The sequence below is a fragment of the Lepidothrix coronata genome, unplaced genomic scaffold, assembly GCF_001604755.1.
Source record: "Lepidothrix coronata isolate B3197 unplaced genomic scaffold, Lepidothrix_coronata-1.0 Scaffold123, whole genome shotgun sequence".
Taxonomy (NCBI): Eukaryota; Metazoa; Chordata; class Aves; order Passeriformes; family Pipridae; genus Lepidothrix; species Lepidothrix coronata.
The window spans coordinates 1,907,899-1,928,647 of NW_016690303.1; the positions used below are offsets into that span (position 1 = coordinate 1,907,899).

Genomic DNA, 20,749 nt, shown 5'->3' on the forward strand with positions numbered 1-20,749 from the left:
ATTTATGTTGTTGGTATTGCACAAGTTCAGAGTCACAGCACAGCTGTGTTACTGGCATATCAACTTTTGGTGACCTTACACAGGTATGGCTCTGTGCAAGGTAGGAGCCAGCATGAGCTCCCCAAAGTTTATGTCCTCCCTACAACCAGTGCTCACTTTCCAGGAAAGCAGACATGCCAGTATGCCTCTCAGTCTGGCTGCAAACATGTCCTTGCTCAGATATGGTCATTTTTTAGAATTATCTGAGGTGCAGGGTGGTCTGGGGATTATGCAGCACTACTCAGCCATAATTGACAGCGTATGACAGAGTACTCAAGAAAGGAGGGCACGCGTGGAAAACTAGCATTGGCAAAGCTTTTCAGGGACACTGGATGACAGGGGCTGAAATACTGTGGTTTTCCATGCAGAGTGCAACTCAAAGAGCTCTCAGAGGAGTTTTGTGTGTGTTTGCAGAGGCCTGGGCTGAGCTCTGCAGGGAGGGCAGCTCAAGGGGATGTAGCTCCAGCAGCCTTGCTGGACCTCAACCCATGGGTGTCTTCTTCACCCTTTCTTTGGTGTAGCCTAGAGTTGGTGGTAACTGTGGAGCAAGATTTGAAGCAGTCTGGTTAATGTCTCTTGTATGTTAGCAAGATGTGTTCAGGCAGACTGGGACTTACTTAAAATGGTAGTCCAAAGCAGCCCACACCCCTTGCTGTAGTTAGGTGGCAGCTCTTACCAGAAATGAAGAATTTACCTTTATTTTAGCTGGATTAGATCCTCAGATCTTTGCACCAGTTTTAGCCAGAGACATGGTGATGTGTCTGCCCTGAGCTGGCAGGGCAGAACTGAGGGAAAAGCCAAATGCACATTTCAATGCAGAAAAGATCAGTCAGAAAAAGATCAGCACAGGCAGAAGCAGCCTGTCCCTGAGAGTGTGGCTGTTGGATACTGTTGCTGGGTAACAGCCAGTTGATTTTAACGCATTCTGCTCTTTTATTCTCACTGATTTTTTAGTGTCTTCCAAAGACGGGTCTTTTTCACTTTGCCTTTTGCTTTCACCCAAACCGAAGTGAACAGGCAATCCTCTGATCGTATTTTATCCTACCAGATGCTGTATATGAAGTTTCCTATATTCAAGCAAAGAAAGCCTCTCACTGCAATCAGACTGGACATCACTTGGAAACTACTGTAAGGATAGTCTACAAATTGCCTCCTGAAGGCAAAGGTGAAGATGTCGTACTGAAGCACTGGAAGACTTTCAGGACAGAGAAGACCCTCTGTCTGGAGGTGACTAAAAACAGGCTGAACCTGGGCTTCCTAAACCCACTCTTCATGGGTGCCATCACGAACACTGACAGCAGTATCAGATGACACACAGGGACAACCTCCTGCCCTATGATGATCCTCTTTAATTTCATGTAGCTATTTTTACTAACACAGCACACTGCCTGAGGAGGAAGGTGCTCCCACAAAAAAATTCATAAGTACCCTCTCACCTTGGCTGATCTTCTTCTCACTTCAATTTCTCAGCTGCAAACCCTTTGCCCATAACAACTGCCTCATCCACCAAATAGCTTCACCCTCCCTAACAAGGAGCCCACAGCCATCACACTCCACACTACCATTAATCACTTCAGTCACCAGCCTCTCTCCACTGCAGCAACAGCCCATCCCTTCACTTACCAAAACGTGTTGCTGTAGGTTTAAAGCAGAGATGACCACAACAGCAACATCTCCCAACTCTTGAGCAGCCTGGCACTGGTATGGTGCTGTGGTGCAGAGGTCAGCAGTAACCAGCACATGTGCTGGAGGAGCAAGTGCAGGCACCGTTGCTACGCTGCCTATGAGCCCTGGTCTGTTTTAGAGGTGGGTTTTAGAGGTGAGTTAGGTTTAGGCATATGTATCTCGGGGTTGATTTTGACAGAGGTACATTTGCCTTAAATGGGGGATGGTGGGGGGTGGGAAGCAGACACTCTCCTGAGAACCTTTCTGGTTCAATTTTCCTTTTTCTTTATTATTTTGCTCAGTATAACTTCCAGTATAGGCTTGTGTGAGCTTTTTATACTAGAAACTGGGGCTTGTCTCTGGCACCTTTATGAACCGGGTTAAATCTGTACCAGAGGTTCAGATGTTTGTTTCACTTCTTAACCTTTGTGCTAAATTCATGCAGTTGCCTGTGGGAGCATGGCAGCTGGCACCTCCATTGTCTCTACCAGTAAAATTGACAGGGCCTTTATTTCCCAGTTGAAAGAAATATATCCATTGCTGAAAATGCTGCAAATGACATTTCAGTGTTTTCTTTTGGTTAGGCTGAAAAAAGAGGGTGAGAAAGAAGCTTCGGGGTAATGTTCATATGAAGAAGTTTGCCTCAAACTGTTGAGTTTACTCAAAAGTTGACATTTGCCAGGGATGGCAAGAATTAACTTCTCGAACACTTGGCAAGCAGGCACAGAGTCTGCTGCAGTGGCCCCTGTTTAAGAAGCCATTTCAGCAGGTACTCAGCAGGCAGTGGGGTGGGAAGGATCTAAGGAACAACACATATTGGTACCACATGCGTAGACAGGAATACCCCGATGCACATACACACATCCCAGAGAGCTCTGAGAAATGGGCCATGTGTTTGTTCTCTGCTTTTTTTTCTGAACTGCTATATAAACAATCCATTACAAAAGTAAAACACTAGCTGCAGTTGTCCGAGAGTCAAGCTACAGAAACAAATAGTTTCCTAGGATATTTGCAAATAAATGTATTGACCTAATTCCACTTTTAGACATTAAATTAAATGGCTTGATTGTTGTTATTTTTCATACCATAGGAAAAAAAATTCTCCCTTTGGCAAAGAGTCCTTCCTCCTTAGGTTGTAATCTCTGCCTAACAGGGCTTTTTTGCACACGAACCTTGAATTGTCTTGGTGCATACAAATCACAACAGTTTTGGCTGCCTGATGATAGGAGCTGCAATGGCTTATTCCCATAAACCAGACATTTCAATGTGTGTCGAGCAGCCCTGTGATTGTGATTGGCATGTGGTTACTTTCAACCAGCCTGTTTCTCCCTTGGCTGGCACAATGCCAAGAGAAGCATTTTAATACTAAGGTGGATGTGGAAAAGTAGCAGATGCAATAGCTGAGGAACAAAACAAATATTGTTTTATGAAGTGTTTTGGCCCATTTACCTGTTCTAAATAATTACCGGTGACTTAGTGCCTGAGTTCAGAAAACAAAGGTTGTTTGTCTTGCACAATTCCATTTGTCCAGTTTCGGATGGATAGGGTCCACTTAACCAATACCCACATATAAGATTCCTGTCTTACTCACAGAAATAGTTTTCTTTATATCAGCTAAAACAGGATCAGTATACTTTAACTCTTTTGCCATACACTTGTGATTTATTTATTAAGCCATGCTGTGTAGGATGATGAGGAGCATCATCTTCACTTAGGTTGATCAGAGCCCTCTTACTTTCCTCAGATGAAGAGCTCAGCCTGAGCCTAGTATTGTACATAGCCTCCCTATACAATTTTTGGTTTTCTAGCATGCAGGTCCTTTCAATGGGGCATTGGAGCTATGGAGCTATGGTTCCCCAGAACTTGCTCATATATTGCAAAACAAATGCACAGACAATGCCTATGGGTTATCCGCTTTAACATTTTAGCAGGATCCATTTAGCTGCACAGCAATAGCTTTTAAATTCAGGTAGTTTTATGGCATATATTTTCACTGTGGAAGTAGCAGAAGCTTAAAGCCATGGGTGGATGCTTCACCATGTGTTATCTCCTTGGCTGGCCTCTCACATCCACAAAGTTTGACCTCTTTTTTCAAGCACTCAGCCTTCCCTTTCCATAAATCTTGGGGCTCAGACTTATGATGAAGCTATTGCCATTTAAAAAGTTTGCCCTGTCCTCCTGAGTCATCAGGACTGCCAAGGTGAAAGTTTTTCATTCACTTCTTTTTCTCTCTAACATGTTTTACCTGTCAGTTGTGACAAGTTAAGAATTGCGCTAGCAGCTGCCAGTCCTCACTCAGCTGATGCACACTGAATTGCTATAACAGAGCTATGTGCTCCAGACCTGAATGCACTGATTTATTAAGTATGACATGCTACTGATGGCTTCTTCTTGTGCCTATGAGTCAGGGTGTAACCAGCTGTATAAAAAATGATAAATGGTTGCTTGTCTTTGCAACGATTTTGGTCATAAGAATAAATTATTTCAGAGTGGATGAATGAGGCAATACTATTTGTAGCCTTTATAGCCGAATGATTTCTAAATGTAAATGAAATTATCATTTTTAAAAGGCAGGAACATCAACTTACAAATCATTGGATAACATATATTTAGTGTTTAAAAATATCTGAACTTTTTTTGGGAAAACCAAAAGAAATCCTCTACCATACTGGATTTATCATACATTTGTCAGCAGAAGGAATGCTGCTTTCAAGTTATAGGTGAAAACAGACATCAAAGTCTTGAGTAAAGAAGGGGGAATTGCAGCTGGTCAGTCACTGCGTGAGAGTGAATGAACAGCACATCTTGCACTTCTCTGTCTGAGAGGATAAAAAACCATTTGCAAGCACACTTACTGAAATATAAATCAACTGTCTCCACTTGTCCTGATCAATCTATCAATTGCAAGAAACTGTCAGATAGCTTAAACCAAAAACAAATTTATAGTTAAGACTCAGGGATGGGACAAAACTAAAAATCAAGGCAAAGGGCAGCTTTAAATTGTGTCATTTATCTCCTGAAAACATGAAACTCTGAGGTAAAAGCCATCCCAAGTCTGGTCCCAAAGACTGTCCCCAGGATGGGTGGCATGTGACTCCTGTGACACTGTGCACCAGGTGGATGGCCCTCTGGGTCGCTCTGCTCAAAGAACATCAGACCTACAATGAGATGTCCAGGCTTGAATGTGGTTCTGTTGGAACAATTTGTATTTAGTGCTCAGTGAGGGGCTTAGCACATGGCCTGGCCTCTGAGGAAGGGACCTGCCAGGGCACTCCTCTGAGCCACTCCTCTGAAAAACAGGGAGTGAAGAAGGAGAAGGGAGTTGGGTACTCAGTGTGTAGCCTAACGTGGATGTTCATCCTTACTAGGGATCTGGGAGAGTTGCTGCACTCTGCACTGAGACCAAATAGAGCTTGGACGTGAGACATGCATCAAGGCATTAGAAGGGCAAGAGAGCACTAGTAAATCCTAAGTTCTGTGAGCTTTGCTCAGTAAGAGTCTTGCTAGAGCACCACAGGATTTCCTCCCAGCAGGAAACTGCATTATAGAGCAAGACACCATCTCCCCTTTCCCTCACATTCCTGACCATTTTCATCTTGCGGTTGCTATGCCACTAAGACCTTCCTCCTGACAGCAGTGCTAGGCAAAGCTCAGTTTCTGGAAGATCATTATTCTAGCTGTCATCTTGTCCTCAAGATTCCCGTGGATCTCCTGGTGAGCACTCTGGCACTCAGAGCACAACAGTGCTTGGAGGTAGACACAAGGGTAGAAAGGAGATAGCACTTCCCAAGCACCTTACTGGCACCCTCAGAGCCTCATGCTCTTTATCTCAGCCCTAGGCTTCCTCTGTGACCCTCAGCAGTGCCACGTTTTTCACTGTTTTCCTCTGGCAGCAGTTTAGAGATAACTCCATCTAACAGGGCACTATTCTTAGCCAGTGGCCCAGCGGCAGGTGCAGCCGTGGGCACAAAGCCGCACGTGGGAAGGTGGCAGAGCATCAGTGATACCATCCCTGCAAGCAGCCCCAGGGCTTCAGGCAAACTGGGAGTGCTCAGGCATGAGTGGATGACTAAAAATAAACTAATTAAGGCCCAGGGTACTGAACAGTTAGAAAAAAATCCTATCTAGAAATTTAGAGGAATAATGAGTGATAAGCAGCCATGGAGTAAGTAGTGATAAGCCAAGCAGATGCCTTTGCCGTTAGAAGTCATGCTGCCGGTGGCAGCTGCAGCTGTGTCTGTGCTCACTGTGCTCCTGTAGCCACAGCAGTGACAGACATGCAAAAGTGGAAGTTTTATCTTTCTTTGAACTTTTTTCTCTCTGTGAAAAGTGCTGCCTCTCATACTTGGCCAATAAACCTAGTCCAACTTCTGTATGGAGCCGTTCATAAAAAAAGCACATGAGAGGGGAAGCAGGGAAAAACGAATGTCACTGAGATTCATCTGCAACATTAAAGAGCTCTAGACTCATGACCAAAGGTGTTCTTATGAAATCTGTCACATGCCAAATGTTAAACTTCTGTGTGGTATAACTGGCTTCAAATACAGGTAAAGACAGAGATAAATTGATGCGTAAGCTATAAAGCAACAAAGACATTCAAGAGTAATAAGAGAAAATGTTGGAAAAGTCTCAAAAACTTTTACTGGAATATGTTAACAAACTACACATTTTTAATTCTTCAGCATCTTTTTTCAATTTAAAACAAAAACTGTGTATATAAAAAAACCTGCAGACACTGACAGATGTTTTCTTTTTATGTATTTATGTTTCTAAAAAGAAAACTGCTATGGGAAATAGTGGTCAAAACAAAGTTTTATTTTTGTCAGATATCACTTTTCATTCCACATTAGTTTCAAACCTGTGCTTTCCTGTGTTCAGAGAAGCTCCTCTGTTCCTGAGCAGTGCCATCTGACTGCAAGCAGCACTGAGGATAATACGCTTTTCCAATTCTGTAAAAGGATGTAGGATTTTTCCTGCTTGATATAGAGAAAATCCGTTGAAATAAGAATTCCCAGGAGAGGACCTTATAACTTAGGGCACTAGCATAAGTTCTTTCTGAACTCTTCCAGTGCAGAGATCCAACAACTGAGGACATTACAGGCTACAGTGTATGGCTGAATTAAAAATAGTTTTACTGTCCTTTGAGTGGGCAAGTAAGGCTACAGTAGTCAGTCTAAGAGCTGTCTCTACCTCCTACCATCCCCTTTGGCAGCCTCCTGAATGGTCTTATCTATTTTATAGAGTTTCATATGGCTCTTTGCATATATGAATTTTGCCTCGCCTAGTATCTGCAGAATAACTGAGTTATATGTTGTACATGCAAAATTAATTCCCAACATGTCTGCAAAATCACTGCCTGCATCCATCTTCCATATAGTTCTGGGGTTGCAGGGAAGCCACCTGGATCCTGTAGCAATGTGACCTGCAAGTCACTTTTCAGCCTTGTCACCCCAAAATACCATTTGACTTGTAGATCATTCTCTGGGGCACTGTTCTTTGGTGTTGAGGGGGCGAGTCAACATTCTACATGCTACCTGCTGTTGGATAACTGTTGGGCTCAGCAAAACTGGGACATCCTTAAGAAAAAGCAAGGGGGAGGGAAAGAAATTGATGTGCTAGGTCTGAATAATAAATAGCTGCAGTAGAAATGCCTGATGAATTGCAGCTGTAAGGTCCCCCAGCTCTGGAGCACCTGGCTGTGAATTGAAGGGGCCTACAGCTACCTCAGAGTCAGTTTTGACATTTATTTTTTTTTAATTCTTTCAGAATATTAGAAAAATAAGAAGTTTTAGACATCTTTGCGATGTTGTTGCTTATCTGCAACAATTTTTGTCACTTTACTGAATGATTTTCTACATTTCCATGGTATCTGGGGCTTTTTAGCTTGCCAAGTAGACTGGTCTGTGAAGACAGGCATGTAGGTTTCTCTCCCCTGACCAGTGCCCACAGGAACACCATGCAAACACACAGCATGGTCACACAGAAATTCCAAACAAAGCTGCTGTGCTCCCCACCTACCATCTGAGCTCTTTCATTGAGTTCACCCTCTTCCAGGTTTACACTCTGAAGAGTGTGAGAAAATAATTGCTTCTTCTCTTTCTGGAGCCCAGGAAAAATATCCCTAGGAAACAGACATTTGTTATAGTCTGGCTCAGCAGCAACACCAGTAAGTCACTGAACGTTGGCAGAATACCACTGAAGGCAAGCCATAAAAGCAAGAAAAGGTTTGGTAGACTGTACATGCTGCTTCTTGTTCTGTATCTGGCTGGTGAATGGAGAATTCAATCTCTATTATGGCCAAACCAGTACACTTTACAACGTTAAATTGTTTGGAAAAATGAAAATAATTAGAAGTTTGCAACGAATCTCAATTAGAAGTCCTCCTGAAAAGAATTAGAAGTTTGCAACTAATTTCAGTGTGGTCATGGATTTAAATTCTTTTCTTACTGGTTGTTCAATCAAAAGAGGTTTCAAATATTTTAGTGTGAAATTTTGGGAAAATATATTTTCAAATTCATGAGTCCAAAATTCTTAGGAACCAATCAATTTCTCCAGAAAAGCAGAACATAATTTTCTTACTACATTCACTAGATCTGCTTCTGTCAAACTTGCCTAATTTTTATGCTAAAGATTGCTTACCTTAAGTAATGTTTACTGCCTTTTGACACTGTTTGAAAGATGCACCAAAAAAAAAAAAAACCAACAAAAAAGAGGGAAAACTACCATTTTACAAAACTCCTATGAAATTCTCAAAATAGTCTGAAAACAATTAGGAATCATTTTCTTTAAGTACCATGAGATTAACCTAATACCATTAGGTTGTCTTATAATTGCATTCTTCTTCTTCTAACAATTAGATGCACTTACGTTTTCAAGCACTTCTCTGCAAACATGAGGATTAGAAATGAATACTTTACTTTTTAAATGCAATTAACACAAGCAAACAAACAATCAGCTTCAGTTGGCATTAATCAGCATAGTCACACTGGTGGAATTACAGTCTATGCTGAATTTTTTCAGTTAATAATCACAGGTTCTTCCCATACATCTTTTTGTCACTCTATCTCACATGATGCTTCTTTCCCAGCCCTGTAATAAATTCTAAAGAATTAAGATATGAATGATTACAAAGCAACATTTTCACTGGGACAGGCTAAACCCTTTGCTTTGAACCATAACTGATGCAGCTACAGGCTGAAATGTTTGTCCATGCAAGAGGTCTCTCTATACTTAGTAAACATTCTCAATGCTTAAGCAGTTAATTTAGGGTCTCACTGCGGTCTTGCAATGCACCAGAACTGATGGCAGTGTAACAGCAGTGCCATAAAACATCAGATTAGATTAGAATTAGCCCTACAGGCTCCAGTGGCTGGGTATGCATCTTCATGGGGCAACCAGCACAGTCGTAGGAGTGCAAACATGTCCATTTCTGCCTCTGCTAAGTCTGCCTTGGTTTTGGTTGTTCTGCTCCTCTTACTCCTTTTCTTTTCTGGGTCACTCATGAAGTCAGGGGTGGGGAGACAGTGCTGGATCCTAGCCTGGGAAAGCTGCAGTCCCTTTGTTGTTTACCTGTTTGGACCCGCTGGTCCTCAACAGGCATTGACGGCTCTATGTGCTCTTTTCTCACTGGAAACCAGAGCTATTCCTTCTCTCAGAAAAAAAAAACCAGCCCAGACCCGGGATTGGAAGAACTGAAGATAAACTGAAGAGTCACAGATGGCACTCTGCTTTTGCCCCCTTTTTAAGGAGCTTGTTCTGTTTTTCCTTTCTTTATCACCATTGCTGAGGCAGGAACAAGCCTAAGTGGTGGTGTAAGAGGACTCGTCACAAAGTTTATTTTCTCAACTTAATTATTCTGTAACATGACTTTGCTCATAGCATTTTATAGCCACAAATAATGTAACTGCCTTCTGGTGCACAGTTGCCAAAGTAGCAGAGCAGTGCTAAGTAAAAGGCCTATTTTACATTAGCCATAATCCCTTTTAAACTGAGTGCTTCAATTTGTAATTTCCTGTCCTATACTACTGGTGTTTATTTTTGTTTAACTTCTATGTTGAAAACATCCTATTTCAGATATTTCGGCATAATAATAATTCTACATAGGTTTAAAAATTCCAATTATAATATAATTTTAGAATCCAATACTGTTTTATGGGCTGGCTCATTGCACCTTTTTTTTTTTTATTTCTTCCTTTATTCTTTTATGAAAAGCAAATTCCAGTTGTGAGTTCATGAGCTGTAATAGAAAGAAAATACAGATGAAACCTTTGTTCTGGGCTCAATAAACTACAAGTATGATATACAGCTTATGAAGGGGAATTCTTCCCATATTTTTTTTTCTACTTCACCATACAGAAACAAATTTCTGATTTATTCTTCCTCCCTTTCCAGAGGTTCTGTTTCAGCAATAGACCATGTTCCACTCACTGCTATACAAGGGTCACAACCCTTGAGCTTATGATTTACGCAAGATAATGCTTTGCAAACGTGTGCAGCACATTCCAGTATAGAACGGATGATATTTAGGGGAAAGCATAGAGGAGAAATAAAAATCAATAGGAGAAAAGATGACCCTCACTTCATGGTTCTGCCAGCCAAGAGGGCACAGTAAACAGTATCTATTCCACTGTGGCTCTTCATATGCAGAGGATGGTCTAGGGAGAACACAGAATTCTGTCTCTGAGCGTAGATACGTCTCTTTGATGTCATCTTTCCACCCAATACATGGACTACAACAGAGGAGAAGGAGAGCTAAGACTTTTCTAGATGACAGCCCTGAGTGAGGACATGGTTTTCAAGTGGCAAATCCCTCCTACCCCCTTGCTCCTTTCACCAGTGTTGATGCATAAAGGCCACTGCCAGACAAGTTTTGGTCTATGATAGCGTCAGACTGAAAGGCCCTGAACAAGGCACTGATGATGATGTTTTTCACTCTTGCCCACCAGAGAACCTTGATCCTTCTCAAAATGGCACAGAAAGAAACCTCTTAAATCACCAGGGTAATATAACAAATGCAAGTGCAATACAGCATCTGTAGAGAAACACATGAGTACTGGGAAGAAAAAAAAACATACGCAAAGAAAAAAAGGTTAAAACTTTATATTTGCATAAACAGAATATAATCATCCATGCTAGATTTAGCCATGCTAGTATTAAAATTCATTTCTGGTCCAAAATACAATATTTTATCTGTGTTTTACAGAATCAGAAGTGAATGTTTCACAGGATCAGAAGTGAACTCTCAAGAGATTTAAATCATGATTTTTTAGTCTTATATAAAACATTATATAAAACAGAAGCATTCAAGTATTTATACATGCTTATATTCCCAAATCCTATTGCCACTGCAACCTCATCTGAGTTTCCTCTGTTTTCTGGATTGCATGGTGAGAATGACACAATTTATATGTATTGTCCTATAAGTCTGTCTTCTGTCAGTATTACAGTAGTAATGATTCAAACATTTTAAGATAACATTCATCACCACAGAAAGGTTAAGAAAGCAAAAAACATTTAAAGTGGACTCATGAAATCTGCATCTCTTCCCGATCTTTCCATTAAAATTTCTAACCACAACAAAATGCCACATTTGTTCAGACTGAAAATTCATCCATCTGTTGTCTGGCCAACAGAAGCTATCTACAGGTACTTTGGGAAAAAGTATAAAAAACAAGCCGTGTCTGAAGTGATTGCTGGTAGCCGCCCCCACCTCTTTCCCCTGTGCAGTATTTACATTACTTTTCATCTGTAATTTTATTCCCCTGTTGCCCAATAGTGTGATATCACACTCCAGCTTCTTACTGTCATTTTTCCCCTGAGTATTTCAAATCACCTTCAGACTTCATCACCTCTCTATTTGTGTATGGGTGTGTTTAACAGTACAGCCTGCAGTAATTCATCTCTCATGGGGCTCCATTAGTAACCTCATTCTAACGCTAAAAGTTTTCATTCTCTATCTTTTAGCAGTTATTTGTCCCAAAGGGGCTTCTTTCCTCTTTGGAGAGGGTTTTAGGAGTTTTTAGGTTTTTTAAGACCTCTGGCTAATGATCTTGCTGAAAGCTTTTAGAAAGTTCATATATACTACATGGATCCACATATATTACTTACAAAGGACTCCAACAGCTCTGTGAGGTGTAACTGCCTTGATAACATCCATATTGCCTGTTCCTTTCTGCAATGTGTTATCCAGTATCTGTTTATTCTACTCTTTATAAAGTTTTTCTATTGATTTTCCAGAGTGAAAAATTAGACCATTCTTCAGGGACTTAAGTTATCTTTATCAACTTTCCTTTCTTTGGTATTGCTGAAGGTTCAAACTATGTATTATTGCCACATGTGATAGTTCAGCAATTTTATGTCTGAGATTCTTCTGAACTCATGGCACCAGCATCATTTAGATCTGGAGATCTGTAAAGTTTTTCCTGCTTCACCCAAAAACCTGAAACAGAAATACCTGCAAGAAATTTCTGTTATGGTTTACATGGTAGCTTGACCTGAAAAATACATGGGGTTTTCTGTTTTAACAAAGCCTTTCTCATGGTTTATGTGTAAGGCATTCTCCTGCCAGTGAAAGTAAAAAGTATCATATTTTTTTCTGGGATCCTCTCTTCCTTCCAGCTGTGCCTCAATACAGACAGCATCACCTAGACAACAGCTGGCCACAGGTGATGCATAGCAGCAGTTCACTTCTGGGCCCCTCACAGTTTCTGGCCAACCTTCTCTCAGTGGTTATCACCCCATGGCATCAGAAGAAGAAGGATTTAATGACCTTCTCTGTTCATCTATGCATTCTGATGCCACTTCTTAGTAGTTAAGCCTGGATTCCCATTTTGCATAATCACTATTCCTAAAAAGCAGGAGAAAGTAATAACCTTGTAGATATGAACTGAAGTGAGGCTAGATGAACCACTAGAAAATATAACAAGAGAGCCCTTCTGGAGATAAATCTGAATAAGATGGATTAACAAGATCTTTGCATCTCCAACTTCCATGCCTTGACTAAGATTTTCCATAGTTTACGAAGAGTGCTAATTCACAGCTTTCCCCCACATACACAGTCTTCTTTAGAAAATCTAATATTGGCTATGTCAGGAGAATGGATGTAGGTTTTCCTGAGTCGTTGTCCTCATTCAGGTTCATCCACTCCCTCTTCCTCAGAGATGTGTAGAGCAGTCTGTAGCTTGACTATAGATGGTAATTGTGCATAATTTTAAACATCGTGGTGGAGATAATTCTGGACTTTTCTCAGCTCTTTTCAATATTTTCCTCAACTTCCTTATCATTATCAGCCCAAGATAATTTGACTTTATTTTTAGTTGTCCTGCAAACCCCTTTATTCAGGGAGAAGAAATAATTCACAGCTGGTACGTTCCTTAGTGCCTTTGCCAATCAAAACATACAGATCACCTTTTACTGGCAACATGGTTATCATGATTCGAGCCACTTGGCTCTTCTCTCAGCTCTCTCTGGCGAGTAAAGGAAAATTCACACCAATGAAGGAGAACATCGTTGAGTCATTAAATATATTTATTTGAATATTTAAATCTTTGGCTGCAGAGAAGTGTCTAGGAAGGGTTCCATGTTTATCAAGGGGGCTTACTGAAACCACACCCAAAGACAGCCCTTTTGCAATTTGTTGACACCTTTGCTGTACACCCCTCTGTAAAAGAAAGAGGGAACTCTGTATTGCAAGAGACACTAAAATATAAAGACAATCCTCTCCTTTGAGACTGCAAAGTGTTGCTGATGGAACGGGAAATCCAATTTCCAATGGTACCACATGTGGTGATAAGGAAATTATGCTCCTCTTAGTCAGAGACACCCTGGGTAATAAGCTGAAAGTCAAGTGCAATGATCCAAGACTTGACTGAAGTACAGTGTGACCTGTCATGTCTCACACATTGAGCACTTTCAGACTTAGACAATCCATGCTCTTTGGGATTTTTAGGCTTGAGCTGAACTTTGCTCATTTTCAAAGAAACTCTGTTTGGAGCACAGGCTCAGCAGCTGAAAGACCACTCAGCCAGTGTGGAAAGAGTTATAGTACAAATAGGAGCTCTACCTGTTGCAGGTGCTGCCTGGTAACATGGTTCCTCCTCATTCCTCCTCCTTTATGTAACTGCTATGAACCAAGGCAGTATCCCTTATGTGCTCTCTTATAGCATTGTCTCCTCTCACGAAGTAGGAGAAACCTTACAGGTCTGTGAGATAAAAAGGAGAAAGGCAAAATCAAGTTCATCCACTAGACATGCAAAGCAAAGAAAACACTTCTTTCCTTCTTTCAAATGAAATCTGTTGTACTGTAAGAGTTACTGCAACCTTAAAAAAGAACTTAGATAAAATCAAGACCCACACAGGAAATACAGTAGAAGAGTGTTTTTTGATCTTTCCAAAACAATTTTGAATCAAATTTTAAACACATAAGGGCAGGCAAATAAACAATAATTTTACACTTACATTTTTTTAGCAAACCAAATGGGCAAAATTCCTGAAAATAATACATTCCTAAGGAATGATCAAGTAAATCAGTCAAATGCTTGGAAAAAGAGGCAGGAAATCAGGAAGGTCTTCTTGGGAAGACTTCACTGGTTTTTCTAGATGAGAAACAGCAATACTGTGATGACGTAAAAGCCTTTCTTTTCTCTTTCTTTACCCATGTAAGTTCTAAGGGAAAATTTGTTTCTTAGAGGACTGAATATTATAAATTTGTCTATACAAATCTAAACTGACATGAGTGACAGCTATCAAGTTTCAAATCCATTTTCCTAATGAGTGTCTTCTTGTTAATCACAAGGAAACAAGTCTAAGAAGAGAAACCCACTTCCTAAACCAATCTATCCCTATTGGTTAAAGTGCTCAGTTATTCTTAGAAAATCAATCCTGATTTTCTAAGAAACTAGACCAGATGTTGGTCACTGGCACCATTGGGTTCTTGGTCTCTGAGCTGACATTGCCCACAGGAATTGTCAGTTTTGTGCTAGACTAACTGGTCAAAAAAACCCCAAATACACTATGTTCAAGGACTCATTACCACACACTTAATCATATTCATAATGCCAGGCTGGCACAGCTGTGTACTAATGCAAATAACGCCTTTTGAAAACTAAGCTAAAAGTAAAAAAATTCCCTGGCTTAACAGAAGAAATATTATTTATTTATTTATTTTATCCTTGGCCGAAGTCTAGCCATTAGGAGGCCAGCAAATAAGTAAGTTTAAGTAAGTTAAATAAGCTTTCAGGATCTCCTTATTTTCTTCATCATTAAAGGGCAAAACAAATTAAAATTGGAAATATTCCCTGCTGTCCTGAAACAGCTCATCAATCACAGATTTGTGTTTGTGTTGACATCTTTTTCTTTTCCCTCTAAAGAAAAGAAGCTGGCTAAACAGATCGTCTGCCTAGAGCCAATCTTTTCCCCAAAGGAATCTGGTGCTTATTCGAGTGAAATGAAATTACCAGATTCCAACAAATATTTGTGAGAGGGTAACAGGAATAAAGGCATTAAAAGTATTTGCTTGGTCAATTTTAAACACTTGCATAAGCAAAGCTCCTCTTTCTCCAAAATGGCAATAATTATAACTTTAGGCCTCTTGACAGTAAATCTTTCTCTTTGCCACCTCACAACTCACTCTAGGGCTATAGATATACTTGCTACGTGTTCAACATATGTAATAAAAAAACTCCTGAAAAGAATTTTCAAGCACCAAGGGACCCAACTTGCAGAAGAGGAGAAACATACACAGTCAGGAGACATTTGTGTCATTTCCATTATCCATTGCACACAGAAAAGAAGTAAACTCAATTGGAGAAGGGAAGGCTTAGGATTGAATGTATAACAACATCTGATTTGAAGGACCAAGCTCTGCTTTGTGACTTAGCATGCTAAACCTTACTGTATTCTTCTATAATGTGTTTCTAGAGTTAATAAAAAATATAATGTAAAAAATTTAGACAAGGACAAATCAGAAATATAATACCTCCATCTCTGTGCAGGAAAACTCTAGAGAGTCAACTAAAAACCTTTTTCAATTGCCTCCTTTGAGAAAAGAGAGGACATATTTGCAGGTAGCACTGAGCACAGGTGAGAGACATAGAAGAACAAAGGCTCTGCTTGTCATTTTGCGTTTCCTTAGCTTTTGCCAGTTACCACCAGAGCCTATAAATATCTACCTCTGGGCAGTGCAAGGCTCCCTGAGCCTTGGTCATACTGAACTTCCCAGCACCCGCCTCATCCCCAGGCCTTCTAGGGTCCACAGATGGGTGATCCTGACCACGGGTATGCCTACAGGAAACACAGAGGCATTCTCTCCAGGTTTTACTCATTTTGGCAGTTAAAGTACATGGGAAACGTGAGGCTGTGCTTCAAGGTCTTCTTGGCTTGGACAAAGAGAAGACTATTTCTCTTCATCTGAATTCAGGCCCCATGTGAGCTATCCTCCTGTTGCCCAGGTTGGCAAGTTTGAGGTTTCTGTATCTGATCCTCCGCCCTCCCCATTCAACCCATCAAAGTGGTTCACATGCCACTGCCTCTGTCCTTTTTTTCCTCCAGTCTTCTCCTACGGTTCATTTGCCGTGTCTCCAGTCTCCTGGATATTGTCATTGGTTACAGCTCCACTCATAACCACTGGTTTAGTTTCAGCATATGGAGCTGAGGATTGAAGGGGGTATGACTGGGACAGAGTTGTTCTCTGCTACAGCTGTCAGCAGTCTGGTCCTTGCTTTCTTCTCACTCTGCCTGACCATTGCTACCTCCATTCCTCTAGGCCTGTCCCTGGAAATCCACACCAATGGAATGACTTTCAGGGAGCTGAGATAACATTCAGGCTTTCACTTACAAACTGAGTGACCCATGAACATCTTGTATTTAAAAGTTTTGCCTGTGGACCTCCTAAATGCTGATGTATAGAGAATTTGGTGACATTTGCTTACTGTGTACAGTGAGAGCAAACAGCACTGGTCAGGTGCCAGAATTTTGAAAACAAATAAATCTCTGGCCACTAATAAGCTTACTGAGAAGTTCCCTTCCACATTTCAGCATGTCTTGATAAAAATCTCATAGTTTCTAGGGCCGAGTCTTTGAACAACATTATGCTCCCACTTTCAAATAAAGTGGCCACTCTGCTGCTCTGAGACCTGTGAATATATGGCACTGCTCAGACTAAAGGATGATATTGTTAGTCTTGCTGAAAAGAGATCCACAGTAGTGGACAAAAATCTTTTCAGCCACAAATGAACTATCATACCCACAACCCAACAAGGCATCTTTAGTTTTTATCTTTTCAAGACCATATGCATTTTGCTATACAGAGAGCACTATCACTTCTCATGTGGTTTGACCAAGAGGAGATTAACAAAGTGATCGTAGATAGCTGAAGGAAACCTGCAGGCACTCAATTGTGCCCTGCATTTCAGAGCTGCTCTGGCATTTGAATACTCATGTTTGTCTCTCTAGGGAACTCACCAAACCCGTTATCATTGTTAGGGAGCACATCCAGACAGTTCTCTGGCCAGACAAACCATCAAGGCAAAAGTATGAGTAGGTTAGTGCCTAAATAACTGTTCCACCATGTGGTTTCATACCCTGATCATTAATTCTGCATGAGAAAAGGTTTGCTGAGCTGTCTGTGCAGCATATGACCTTGCCAGTATCAGCTGAGACTTCCATCCTTACAATCCAGAGCAGGTGAAAAGTGGCTGTGTTTTAAGCCAGGTTTGCTCTTCTATTTGGACAGTTCACTTGCTTCAAAATTTAACACTGAGCATACCTGCCTGTGCATTAATTTCTTTAGGTAGTATCTCTTGTAACCTCCCAGAATGACTTTGTTTGGTTCAGTCATGCAATTTGAAAGACCTCTTGCAACTACAAATAGTTTCATCATACGATAATTTTTGGGCACAAGGTGAAATACAGGAAAATCCACTGAAACATAAGAAAAGCCTTTTTTTCACTATGTGGTTGTCTGAACATGGGAAGATGCCCAGAGAGGTTGTGACATCTCCACCCTTGTGGATACTCAAAATCTGACTGATCATGGCCCTGAGCTCTCTGCTCCACCTGACCCTGCATTGAGCAGGGAGGTTGAACTAGATGGTCTCCAGAGGGCCTCTCCCACCCTCAGCTGTTCTGGGATTCCATTTTGCATGAGCCATTTCATGTACGTAGGACAAAAGAAAACCTTGTGATAGCCTTTCGCACCCTATGATGGTCAGGAGTCCCAGTGAAGGCTTTACCTCATGCTTGTTGTTGGAGCCAAGGTCTCAGCTGCATTAGAAAAAGCTCTTCAAGGGGCAGGGAGGGAAGCCTTTGTGGCAGCACTGTAATGAAAACATGAAAATGTGATATAATGATTTTGAAGTCTCTAATCCATCAGAATGCAAACCATATGTTTAAGAAGTTTTAAATCAAAAAAAACTTATGAATATTCACTACTTCAAAAAAGGTTGATTTGTTTTTTCCAGACCAAAAATGTTTTTCCTGCTGCCATCAGTGAAGAATGTGTTAATGAAAACAAATTTCCCATGGACCTTTGATGTCATCTGAATGAAAGAAGAGAAATTGCTGTTCCTATTCAGACTTTGGTTTTTGTGACGCAAGCTGTCACTGGCAATGATGTTATACCACCACTTTCACAGTGTATATTTATCCAGCACTCACATATCCTGACTGGGTTGTAAAATTTGATTAATTCCTTCTGCATGCCCCACAAAAATGTCAGCGTCACTTGCATTATGACAGCACAATGACAATTTCTTGCATATTGTTTGTACTTCTATAAATTAAATGCGATTCCCCATCTCACCTCTCAGATTGTCCACCAACATATTGGATAGTAATTCCATACACTTTATACAATATTGTCTTCCAGGATATCTGTGTTTCGGTGAACTAAAATTACTTACAACATATTTTTAATTTTAAGCAATGATGATTACCATTGCAATGGACAGCAACAAATTAACCCCATGTATTGCCTTACATGAGGAAAATATTTGGTAAGCAATATACTACTGAAGTCAAGTCAACTTTCAAAGAGACATTTGTAAGTAACTCATATAACTTTGTACTCATTGCGGTAGCATAAAAATAGAGAAAATATGATAAAATATATTTTGAAAAATAATCACCTTATTTTCCCACAGCTGTATTTTTTCTCCTTGCCTAATGTTTTTAATGGCTCTGGAAAATATTTCCCTTCTATTTACTTGCATCCTCATCTGTGAACCAGAATTGCTGATGATATCAGGATAGACTTTAGAAAAAATTTCATTAAATATGATTAGCCTAAACCTGTAGTCCCTAAATGACTAAAATTTCTTTTAAAATTATTGTGAAATTGCTCTGTAAGAGAACTTAGCATTATTATTTTTCTGCACTATGCTTCATTGTTCCAGACATCATTAAGCATAGTGCACAAACATATCTTGAAAAATTTGCATGAGGAGCAAGTTCCTGAAAACCCACAAAAATACTTATTGCTGGTTATGCTTAACTCTACCACTCTAATAAACATTACGATGATAGGTACTTGTTGAAATGTTGGTGTATAATTTTTATTGTTTGGTTTAGCACACATGTAATCAAGAGTAATTTTTTTCCTTCCTAAAGGAAATTATTGCAAAAACAGAAGTTATATATATATATATATATAAAAATGCTATTATTTTAGCTATAGAGAGAAATTGTCTTACCAGAGATCAAAAGGTGACATGTCGCAGTGCTGTTAAAAGTTGAAAATATGGAAGTATGAAGGACATGTTTATATCATTACCTGGAGTGCTCATAGCCTGCAGCTTTCCTGCTCCAGTGAAGCAGAAACAGAACTTTAGATAGTTTTGTAACAATACCATGCAGACATTTACAGAAACAGCCCATGCAATACCTTAGATAGGATAAGCTTTAAGATCAGATAGTTCTGATGTGTCAAGGTGTAAACATAGTCACTATCTAGGCCAGTAACCTCTCTTTCTTCATCCTGCCACTCACCGGAGATGGTGAGTTTTGGGGTGAGGGGCTTCCCAGTGCCGGCCCCTGTGAAGGAGCAAGATTCAGGATGGAAGCGGTTCCAGGCGTGGAGAAGGGCATACAGCAATTGACAGGACTTTATTATATGGACTTTACCGTTATTATGTGGTTTCAGATATGTGTATCGCATTGTACCCACACTACACAGTGCACAGCCTGGGCATGCCCGGGCTTGCCACGAGTTTTACCTGCTCCCTGCTTCCCCACTCCCCTCTCTAACAGACTGAAGAAGCTGCAGAGAGGAGACAGTTACCATTTGCCCTTTCCTCCCCCGGTTCCTCCCACGTTCCTCCCCCTTTGCCTGTGTCCCTACCCCGATTTGCTCCCCCATTTGTCTGTCTCATGCTCCTCCCCATGTTCTAGCCCTTTTCCCGCCTAAACTCATAAAACCCCAGGCACACCTCAATAAGGTATTCCATTTGCACCTCTACCTCAACTGAGGATCCGTCCGTGCTGTGTAACGGCCCCATCCCGCCTTGGACCGTGGCAGGCCCCTTTGTGGTGCTGGATCTGGCAGGACCCAGCTCCTTGGACTACGCTGCACAGGCCTTAGACACAGAAATGTCAGCGTCCTTCTTCTACGCCTTGCCTTCTGCACTTCTGCCAGCTTGGGAAGCCCAGCTCAGATTGCAGTGTCACAGTGCCTGCAGGAACAGAGTTTTCATTCTGTGTCCTTTCCCCGGGGATTGAGGTTTAAACTGTCTGAATGCTATTTAGGTCTAGGGAATCTGGGCCACTTTAGTGAGCCATAAATTACACGCTAAGCAGTGCTTAATAAGAAACCAGAATTACGTATCGGAAGCACACTTGAAGTTTGTTGTATTTGACGATGCTTTTATAAAATGGTATGATTTTGTGTTTTAAATAATTATAAGTATTTGAAGTAATGAAATTACAGGACCTTTTTACTTTATATACAATCCTAACTAAAACTTCTGTTCTAAGATGTGAATGGGTTGAAAATATCTCTATTCTAGAATGGGCTCTTCAGTTCCAGGCATCGCACATTAAAAAGTAATTCTAA

The 20,749-nt window shown here is 40.7% G+C and overlaps 1 long non-coding RNA gene across 1 annotated transcript; it reads right to left on the reverse strand.

Annotated features, from left to right (window-relative positions):
• Nucleotides 1–10,905: 10,905 nt before the first annotated feature.
• LOC108502731 lies at nucleotides 10,906–20,543 on the reverse strand. The gene is made up of 4 exons (XR_001876577.1): nucleotides 20,157–20,543; nucleotides 19,392–19,498; nucleotides 17,934–18,017; nucleotides 10,906–13,904 (listed from the first exon to the last, which is right to left on the reverse strand). It is a non-coding gene; the product is annotated as an uncharacterized LOC108502731 (long non-coding RNA).
• Nucleotides 20,544–20,749: the final 206 nt, after the last annotated feature.